The sequence below is a fragment of the Manis pentadactyla genome, chromosome 16 (assembly GCF_030020395.1).
Source record: "Manis pentadactyla isolate mManPen7 chromosome 16, mManPen7.hap1, whole genome shotgun sequence".
In the NCBI taxonomy this organism is placed as follows: Eukaryota; Metazoa; Chordata; class Mammalia; order Pholidota; family Manidae; genus Manis; species Manis pentadactyla.
Window position 1 is genome coordinate 20,490,317 of NC_080034.1, and position 10,469 is coordinate 20,500,785.

General features: G+C 43.0%; 1 long non-coding RNA gene across 1 annotated transcript; it reads left to right on the forward strand.

Moving 5' to 3' along the window:
* The first annotated feature begins 895 nt into the window (after positions 1 to 895).
* LOC118927765 (uncharacterized) lies at positions 896 to 5,612 on the forward strand. The gene is made up of 3 exons (XR_005030952.2): positions 896 to 2,082; positions 2,520 to 2,562; positions 4,591 to 5,612. It is a non-coding gene; the product is annotated as an uncharacterized LOC118927765 (long non-coding RNA).
* The last annotated feature ends 4,857 nt before the right edge of the window (positions 5,613 to 10,469 follow it).

Genomic DNA, 10,469 nt, shown 5'->3' on the forward strand with positions numbered 1-10,469 from the left:
TGACTATATTCCTAAGGGTGTAGCAAACAGTTGACACTAGGTTCCAACAGCCTCATGCCCTCCTGTGTTCCCTCATGAAATGCTCTTGTTGTCCTTTGTAAAGCCAGGTGACCAGAGGGTAGCCAAGGCCCACCTCCCTGCCCACTGTGCCGCCCATGCAGAGCTCTAGGCCTCTGCTCTAGGAATACTGGGTAAAGTGTCTTTTAGGACCAAGGCCAAAAGTCGTATTATACCCTCACAAGGGAGCAGTCAAGAACCTTAAGCTGTCTTAAGGACTCCTGAAGGCAGAAATTACGATGGCCCCAAGCTAGACCCTAAATTCTATCTTATTTTAGAACTGGGTGCACTCTTATCTATACTAGAAGGGGTCCATATATATTTGGTGGTGGTATAGCTAGTGTGGTAGAATAAAGGCTTTGTTATTTGCTATGAGACCGCAAGCAGGTCACCTCACTTTCCTGAATCTTGGTTTCCTCAACTGCAAAAAGAGAGATGGATGCTTAGCTTAGATGCCTGAAGGTAAATGCAGACATGAAATACAAAGCATTTAGCACAGGGTTATACAGTAACAGTAACATATTCATTAACAAAAATGAAAGACCAGATAGGTAAGTAAAAGTGCATGTTGATCATTTTGTATCAGACTTTAAATTCTATTGCTCAATACAAATTATTTCCACTAAGTTGTCATTTGTTTAAGTTCTCTGAGCGCTAGCTTTTGGTAAGAGAACTCAAAATTTCTTTAAAAAAAAAAAAATATATATATATATATATGCATCAGATGTCTTAAATTTAGTTGCCTCACAATATGGTTTTAAGTGGTCAAAGCCAAAAATCTGTTATAGCAGTACTGGCATGTAAACTAGTAGGGCATGATTCTCTCATCTGTCAATGAGGGCATTGTAGAAGTGTTCTAGTCCCTTCCATCTAGGACGTTCTGTGATTCCCAAGTAGGACTCTGACAGCCCTAATCTGTATATATCCTTGCTTTTTCAGAACTTTGATATATGCAGAACATGCTTCCTATAGATCTCCAAGGTGAGACTTGAATTCATTGTGTATGACGTAAAGAATACTATACACAGTATGCCTTTAAATCTCTCTGGGACCATAGACTGTAAGGCCTGCTCTGTGTATCTCAGCATTGCTTGGGGAAGATAGATACTCAAAATATGAAATTAAATGAGACCCTCTTCACCTGTATTTAATATAGCATGATTTTATCTGGGCTTTTTTAGATTAGTCCCTAATGTTTGGGGAATTCAGCTGAAAAAGAACTTGGTATTTTTTTACAGTGTGTTTTAAATATACCCCAATACTGAAAAGAATTGATGGGAGGTGATTTAAATGTGGCCCTTTATGAAGTGAGGTCAAGAGACTGCATAACCTCCAGGGTCCACGCTGGCCAAGGTCCAAGTGAGCATGGACTGGGTCCTGGGTGGAGGCCTGTGGTGAGATTAGTAATGAGATTTCTCAGGAGGCAGAGCCGGGTCGAGAGTAGAGGGAAGCACAAAGTTTGTGCAAAAGGAGAAAGACGGATGCAGTGAAAGCACCAGGTAAGGGGCGCGAATCTAGAGACGGCAGCTTTTTGTGTGATTCAGGTTAAATAGCAGTGGCACTCTCACCAGCCCTCCAGATCACTGAAGGGATTCACCATCGGTTCACCCTTCTAGAAGGGCATCACGTGGGAAGCGCCATGCTATGGTCTGAATGTGTGTGTCCCCCACAAAATTCACGTGTTGAAACAATGATGTGACCTATTTTCCTATTTTGGGAAGATAACTGGTCTTTCATTTTTGTCAATAAATACGTGACTTTGTTACTGTATAACCCTGTGCTAAACGCTTCACGTTTCATCATTCATGACCAACGTGATGGTATTTGGAGGTAGGGCATTTGGGAGGATATTATGTTATGAGGGCAGAGCCTTATGTTCGTTCCTTACAAGAGACCCTAGAGAGCTAGCCCTTCTCTTCTGCCACGTGAGGTTACAGGGAGAAGATGACCATCTGTGAGGAAGCAGGACTCACCAGCCACGAATCTGCCATCACCTTGATCTTGGACTTCTCAGCCTCCAGAACTGTGAGCAATAAATGCTTATTTACAGAGGGGTATTATGTTTAGTACACATGGTGTGGGGGGTCACAGGGAAAATAGTGTTGCACAGAGAAGGCAAATAGTGACTCTGTGGCATCTTACTGCACTGACGGGCAGAGACTGCAATGGGGTATGCGGGGGTACTCGACAATATGTGTGAATGTAGTAACCACATTGTTTTTTCATGTGAAACCTTCATAAGAGTTTATATCAATAATACCTTAATAAAAGTGAATGAATCGATGAATGAACAAAAGAATGAACGCAATGAATGAATGAATGAATGCTTGTTTACAAGCCACCGGTTCCCAGTGTTCTGCTACAGCCCAACTGAACTAGGACAGAGCCTGTACTGAGCGCCTCTGCACGTGAGGTGTCTTCCTCCCCATGTCTAGGTATCGGTGGCTGTCTTCATTTCACAGGCGGAGAAGCTGGAACCCAGAGAGGGTGTGCAACCTGCCCCAGGTAAGTGGGACCCGCCCAGGTTAGCGGGACATCAAGCAGGGCCCTCCTGTGCCAGGGCCGATGCTGGCTGTTAGAGCTCATTATTCAGGGAGATGCCCCAAAAAGCCGCCCCCTCCCACCAGCTCCTTTAAGCACGGCGCTGCATTTACCGGCTCATGCTGGCTACTTACTTCCTTTCTGACCAGAGTGATCATCTGCCTACAAGTTAGATGGATGGGATCTTAAATTATTTGGAAAGTACACATTATCTAGTGAGGTTTCCGATTAACGGATTAGAGATGTTGGGAGAATCCTTCAAAGAAATTGCCAAATATTAAAATATCTGATTTAAAGTTTTGAAATATTTCAAGAACGTTTATGTTTATTGTTCTACTTCCTTCTTTCCGTGATGCCATTGAGTAAAAGAAACTGCCAAGTCATAAAAATTAACAACAAATAATAATCTGTAAATGTAATAATTTTTTTAAGAAAAATAAAATCATGTATGTCCATAATTCTGTTTTCAAAAAATTAACAGTAGCATGTATTTATTTAGACAACTACACAGCACTTATTTTCTTCATTATCACAATGAAACTTTTGAGTCTAAGCTTTTTCCAGACACTAAAGACAGACAGTTCCAAACTGTTTTGGCCCCCGGTAGGTATATAGCATCTCAGAAATATGCTTTTTCACCAGTCCCTGCTTGCAACTCCACCGCCTGTGTGCTTAAGTTGGCAGTACATGTTTTCCTGAGCTGAATAAAATATCACTGAAAGTTTCACGCCTTATCCAAAAAGTCATCTGGAAGCTTTTTGATAGAGCTGTTTGCTCTGCATTTGAACAATAATCCTTCCTTATGAGTGTGTCCCTCGCTTGGCTCAGATGTCTCTGTGAGCACTCAGGCTTGGCAGACCTTGCTGCCTGCCCTCAGTTGCATTGCTGATCCATCATGAACTGGCTTCTACACTGGTAACTTGTCATTTCAGCCCTGCATCATAGGGTGATCTCTTTGAAGATTTTTTTAAGTGACGAAGATCCAAATTTAAGTGAAATCCAACTGTAAATGAATAGTACCAATGTCAGGTGAGGATAAATGTGTCAATGGATGCTTTTCACACATGTTAGGGACACATCCTGCCAGGCGGCCAGCAAGGCTCTTTAATGAAAAGAATAAAACCTCCATGCCAGAACTTCCAAACTTGTGTGTGTATATGGCTGCTGTGGGGGCTTGTGTTGTAATCTCACTGCATTCTGGGCGATGTACAGATTCTAGACAACCACTAGATTCTAAGACACCAGAAGGCAGGACCTCTCTTATTTGTGTCCACATCCCCAGTGCAGATGTGCAAGAAATGTTGTGGTGGATGAATGGAAGCCTCAGGAAGGACTGGACAACATCATGGCATGTGTCATGGACTGAATGTTTGCGTCCCCTCAAAATTCATATGTTGCAATCTGACCCCCCAGTGTGATGGTACTAGGACATGGGCTTTGGAGGGTGATTAGGATTAGATGAAGTCATGAGCATGGAGCCTCCTAGAGCTGGCCTCCCGCCCCCTCAGATCACTGGCTCTCTGCACGCAGCCCCCTTGCCACTTGGCTGGTTTTCTCGTGGAGCCTTTCCCGTCTCCAGGTCTTTGTCCTTTCTGCTCTTCTCCAGGTAGTTAATTCTGGGACTTGTTCCCGCACTTAAATGCCACCTCCACAGAGAAGCCTTCCCTAACTACCAGATCTCAAATATTACTCTCTACAGCCATCCCTCACACCATTCTCTTACTTGGCTTTATTTTCCTTTGTAACATTTTCGTTACGTTAAGTATTGGTTTGTCTCCCTCCTAGAAGACAAGAGCTTTTTCTCTGGCACCTACGGAAGTCTCAAGATACTTGAAAAAATGAGCTTATGAATGAAGGAAGATGAGATTATTAGTATAGATGTCACCCAAACCCTCCCTTGGTCGGGGAGGGGCTGTAACCTTGTCTCAAACAAGAAGGACACCAGTTTTTAATAGCCCTGAGGTTATCAGCAAGACATCTTCGTCATTTCAGAAAAGCAGACCAGGATATACTTCAGAATGGAGCCTATGATGGGAAGCAGTCAAATCCCACCAAAGTTAAGAATGTATGAGCTGTCTGTTCTCTTATGAACGTAATGTATAAATTCTGCTGCTCTGTGCCATTCTGATTTAGAACCGAAGATGAAAGTAATTGTGAAGGTGAAGGACAGCATTGGGAACTATTCTTAGAATCCTGCAACAAATGAATTTTGTTTTAAGGCACTCAGTTGGGCCTTATTTGATTTTATGAACTTTCTTATCTGTTTCTTGAACTGTAGCTAGGGAAAACTGATCTTCCCAATTTTTCTAGTTGTTATTAGGACAAATTCATAGTGTCTGATGAGAAAGATATAGAGGGATAGGAGCTTAATCTAGTGAAGAAATTAAAGAAATCCCAAGTTGACACCATGTTTAATTTCCTTTGAGCTTATTACCCTTTGCTGGTCAGTGATAGTTGGGGCATAAGGTGTACCCACAGGCAAACAGTGCAGGGGTTTACCAAGGAGTTTTACAGGCATGACCTTCAGATACTGTGACAGGATCCTTCGTTTGCTACTCTTACAAATAACTTCTCAGGCTCCAAGTCCAGACACAGAGAGCGCTCAGCAGCAGCCGGCAAGCTCATGGAGGGTCTGATGGGGTGGGCTCCCGGCTGGCGACAGCAGAAGGCAGAGGATTATCGCTGAGGACGGGAAGGGCAGAGAGAAGATGAAGAGCTGCAGAGGAGACGGAGATGATAAACAGCACGAAAGCCAAGTTAGAGGAATGGAATTAAGAGCTCAGAGGAAGGAAATGACCTTTTAAGAGGACACACCTGAACTCCACAGCCTCTCTTCTCTCCCTTCTCTGACAGACAGAAATCAAGCTAGTGCCCATCAACTGTGTCTTTTTCTTCCCCCATTTTCAATTTTTCTCAAACCAAAACCTGGACAAATCACAGGGTGGCAACATCATTAAATGTTCATAAGACCAAGCATGCCCATCATTGTGGTGTTTACAATAAAAGATTGATAACAACCTGCAAGTCTGAACGGGTTAAGTAAATTAGGACATCGTTCGTAGAACAGACAATATGCTATGGATCAGACATGCCTTGAAAAAAATTGAATGTGAGAAAATGGTCATGGAAATATTATGAAATGAAATGCAAGTTGTCAGTCAGCTTATGCCACACGTTTTCAGTTGTTAAAATATGGTCATTTGTGTATGAGAAAGGACAGGAAGGATACACATCAAAATGTCAGCAACAGTTATATCTGAGTGGGAGGATTACAGGTGTTTTTTATTTTCCCCTTCGTGTTTTTCTAACTTTTCCAAGGTTCCTGTGGTAAACATTTATTATTTGTATAATGGAGTCATTAAACTTTTTTGAAAGAATCTGTCCATCACCCACCCAGTGGTTCAACCTGTCTGAAATGAATGCGTTTCAAAAAATGGGAGAAACTTTCTTTTGCCTTGAAGATAACCATTCTCAGTTTCTAAACCATGGTTTTATAGAAAAAGAATGTTTTGATTTTAGAGGCAGCAAGCATCTCTGCAATCTTGCCCAAGTCATTAATATTCAAGTGAATTAACAACCCTAAATGTGTGCAAAAAGGCAAAAAGTCAGAGGTCCAAGTTTATGCTAGGCCACTTGCACCTGGGAGAAAGCCCCTCTCAGCTTCCCCTTCTACAGAACGGAGAGCTTAGCTGCTTTTCTGTTTGCCTCCCAAGATTATTTTGGGGTCCAAAAAACCCCACCTTATGTGTAAAGTCAAGTAGGGCCGTTCTCACAGAAATAGAGTCAAGACTCCTTTTTTGGAATAGGGCATCTTTGTCTAGCAGGACAGAGAGGAAGCTGGGTGGGATCGATAAATCCCTGCAAGGCGCTCAGGGCCAGAGACTGAGCCGTGAGTCACTCAGTGAGTCCCTGAGGCGAAGGGCAGGGGAGGCAGGAAACATGGTCAGACGGGAGCCCACCAAGGTCTGCGGCAGGAATGCAAGTTCAGCCTTTCCCCAAAACAGTACGGGCTTCACAGCTAAATATTTTGACTGCTCTGCCATCTATCAGGTTGCAGCCAGCCTGGTTCAGGATCTCCCTTGCATGAGAGATTCTTGGCCATTGTGTCACAGGAAAGGGAGAATTGGGTTTTGGTTCTATTCAGCAAGCACTCAGCCTCGGGGTCATAGCTAGGACAACTGGTTAAGTAAGCTGCCAGTGCTTGACATTAGCCCCCTCAAATTTCCCTTTTTTATTCTTTTTCCATCTTCCCTTGACCTATGCTACATGCTTTCCTCTTCCTCGCTTTCAAAATGCTTTCTGGAAGTCATTTACACACTAGTAAGAATTTTAGCCTCTAACTCTGCTCTCCCAGTAGCATTTTCAGTTCATTTCTTCACGGTATGATGAAAGATTCTGCCAGTGCTAGGAATCCTAAAGACAACAGTGAATGGGTTAGAAGGAGACGGGGAGGTCAAGTGAATTTAGGGGAGATGTTGCCTATCTATTTCTCCCAGAGCAAGGACACCTGCTCTCCCATCCTAAAGTCTGGTCTTAAAGCAATATCATCACTCCCTCTATTACAGCCACACAAAATGGTATGTTTATTGTTAGTTTTACCCACTAGTCAGAAAGTTCCATGCTTCCATACAGACAGAGACCTTATAAATCTTGTTCATGGCTCGCTCGCTCTCTGATACCTGGAGCATAGTAAATACAATTGCATTTGAATGCATGGATGGATGAATGAAAGTATAAATAAGTGGGTTTTACTTGCTTTTCTTGAATCTTTTACTTAAAGGAAAAAGCAGATAAGATTCAAATTCCAATATGAATTTTTAGTTCAAGATTTTCTGCTCTTTTATCTCCTTAGCTCCTGCTGTCTCCTTCATTCGCCCCTGGACCCCTTTTTAATGACTTCTGCCTTCTGTTCAGAAAATGCCTGTCCTGCTTTCACCCTGACTTTCTGCACATCTTCCCTCACTCCCTGCCCCCCCGAGCACATCTCACCCTCCTACCTAATTCCTCTGACGTCTGAAACTGCACAGACCTTTTGCTTTAAGTCTTCAAGATGCAGATGCTCTCAGGAAGGTAATAGTTTGTCCATTCTCCTTGATGTGAATGGATTTATATGATTGTTTCATGGTTCTGGTTTAGAGAAATGAGAAAACAGGGAAACTCCTGGAGACTGGGGACTGTGTACAGGCATCTTAGACAGAAAGAGGGGCTTCAGAAAAATGAGGTAGAAGATAAACTTACATTGTATTAGGCCAGCACCTTCTGTCTGCACTGCTGCTTCTTAGCACTGAGGCACCCTAAGGGGTGTGGGCAGCTCCGTCTCTGCCCTTCCCTTTCACCATCAGCCCCTCAGGAGAACCAGAGAAGCCTTTGGTCCTGGTTGCAATTGTTACCTATTGTTGGTTAGCACACTGCAAAGCATCTTTGTGAGGGAGGTTAGATTAGCATTTCTCTACTGATCTGGCATCTGGGCACAGAGAGAATAGTGACCCAAGGTCACTTCCTGGGTCTGACTCTGGACTCAGGTCCCCCTGCATAGTCTCTGCGGGCCATGCCCTACCTGGAGCACCTAATCCACCCCGAGCGATGAAGCATTGCAGTGGCTGAAAAATGAGACTTACATTCCTGCAATCAACCAAATTGCTCAGGGAGCAACTCCTGATTGATACTGGTTTTCTTTGTGCTCAACTTTGAATCTCAGACTCATACTCAAAGAACAAGGGATTAGCCCCAAAACTGATTTATGTAACAGCTTTCATTTTCACTAAAACGGAATGGTTTCTTAAGAGGACAAGAGCAACCTTTGTAATTAAGTCTGTCTGGTTGAGTTATCTTGGAGAAAACATTTTGATGCACCAAGACTAATGTTTCCACCTACATAAAATGGGTAGGCTTTGTTTGAAAGAAAAGAAAGGGTAACAAAATAAAAGTAACCACCATATTCAGACCTCCTTCCCCCAAACACCCCCACCCCGCCACACACACACGAGTTACTGGGTTGTCAGCAGAAGAGAATAATCCCTTCTTATCCCCAAAAGACAGGACAAAAATGGAGGAAAGAAATCCTTCCTTCCTAAATCGTGCCATCACCAGAGCCCAGTGCTGAGGTTCTGATCTGATAGCTTAGTGAGCTCAGAGAGGACATTTTTAAGTCTTATGAAAATGAACCTTTCAATCTAACTATTTCTCCTGGGACAGATAGTCTTCACACAAATTCAAAATCAGCAAAAACAAACTAACAAAAATCCATCCTGACTACTATCCTTTTCCAAGGACAAATAGTTTCCCCCAAATTCTGATTCATCTTGGCAACATCTTCAACTAAACCCAAATGACCCTGAGGCTAAATAGATGCAAAGAACTATGCTTGATTGTGTCTGCCTAAAATGTTTCTTTATAACATAGAAACAGTGTTCCCAGGATCTGCTGAGTTAGAAGAATGGTCAATTGTCATTTATATCTCACTTCTGAGGTGGTGGTAGAGAATCAGGCCCCTCTTTAAGATGGGAGGACAAAGAACACGGACCAGCTAGAAATCTCCAAGCAGAGGGTTTGTCTGTTCTAACTGGCTAGGCATAAGGTGTGTGCTTCAAGGAGATCTTTGGAGTCAGGCAGACCTGGGTTCAAATCCCAGTTTACTAGCCCTGAGCAAGCTACTTTGACCCTCACCTACTCGTCTATAAAATGGGGATAGTAATAGCACCAATGTATATAATTGTCGAATCACTGTGTTGAAACCAACACAACATTGCATGTCAACTATATTTCAATTAAAAAATAATAGCGTCTAACTCATGGGGTTGTTGCAATGTTTAAATGAGCTCATGCTTCTAAAAGGTCTCATAGAGTGTCTGGTACATAATCAGGCCTAATAAATGCTCAACATTATTAGTGATCATATTTAACCCTAATTTCCTAGGGCTGCCGTAATAAAGGACCACAAATTTAGGGGCTTAAAACAAAAATTTATTCCCTCCTAGTTTAAGGACCAAAGTCTGAAATCAAAGTGTTGGCAAGGTGGAGCTCCCTCTGAAAGTTAGGAAAGTATCCTTTTTTTACCTCTTCCAGCCTCTGATGGCTGTCAGCATTTCTTGGCTTGGGGCTGCCATCATTCCAGTCTCTGCCTCCATGCCCACATGGCCTTCTCTTCTCCATCTTTCCTCTATTTGTCTTCTTATAAGAGACACATTGTCCTTATATCTAGGGCCCCGTGACACAATGAGTTATAAGAAATATGTATTTGGTCATTCAAGTATATTTGGTTTTCCTTCACAGTTCCCGAAAAGACTTCAGAGCCTTAAAGGTAGAATGGGTGTCTTGTCATATTGATGAGAGACTTTTGAACCCCACCCAAGGGCAGGGGCTGGAAGTTGGATCAGCCAATGACCAATGATTTAGTCAATCATGGCTATGCATGAAGCCCTCACAAAAAACACAGGAAGAGCGTATCTACCTTTTGCAACCTGCTTCTCTGTGGGAGAGAACTTCCAAGTTTAGGAAACCAGAACCCGTGTATGAGCCTCTTAGCCAGGCCCCAAGCTCCTTGTGCATGTGCCCTATTATCTCTTCATCTGGCTGCTAACTTGCATCCTTTATGGTATCTTTTATTAAATTAGTGGATGTGTTTTCCTGAGTCCTGTGAGCCACTCTAGCAAGTCAATCGAACACAAGGGGAAGGCAGTTGGAACCTTTAATCTGTAGCCAGTTGGTCAGAAGCACACAGGTAACAGCCTGGGGCTTGTGACTGTCATGTGGAGTGGGGGATTGAGGCAGTCTTGTAGGACAGAGCTTTTAATCTAGGGAATCTGGTGCCATCTCTGGGCAGATAGTGTCAGAATTGAGTTGAGTTCTTGGACTCCCTGCTAGTGTTTAAG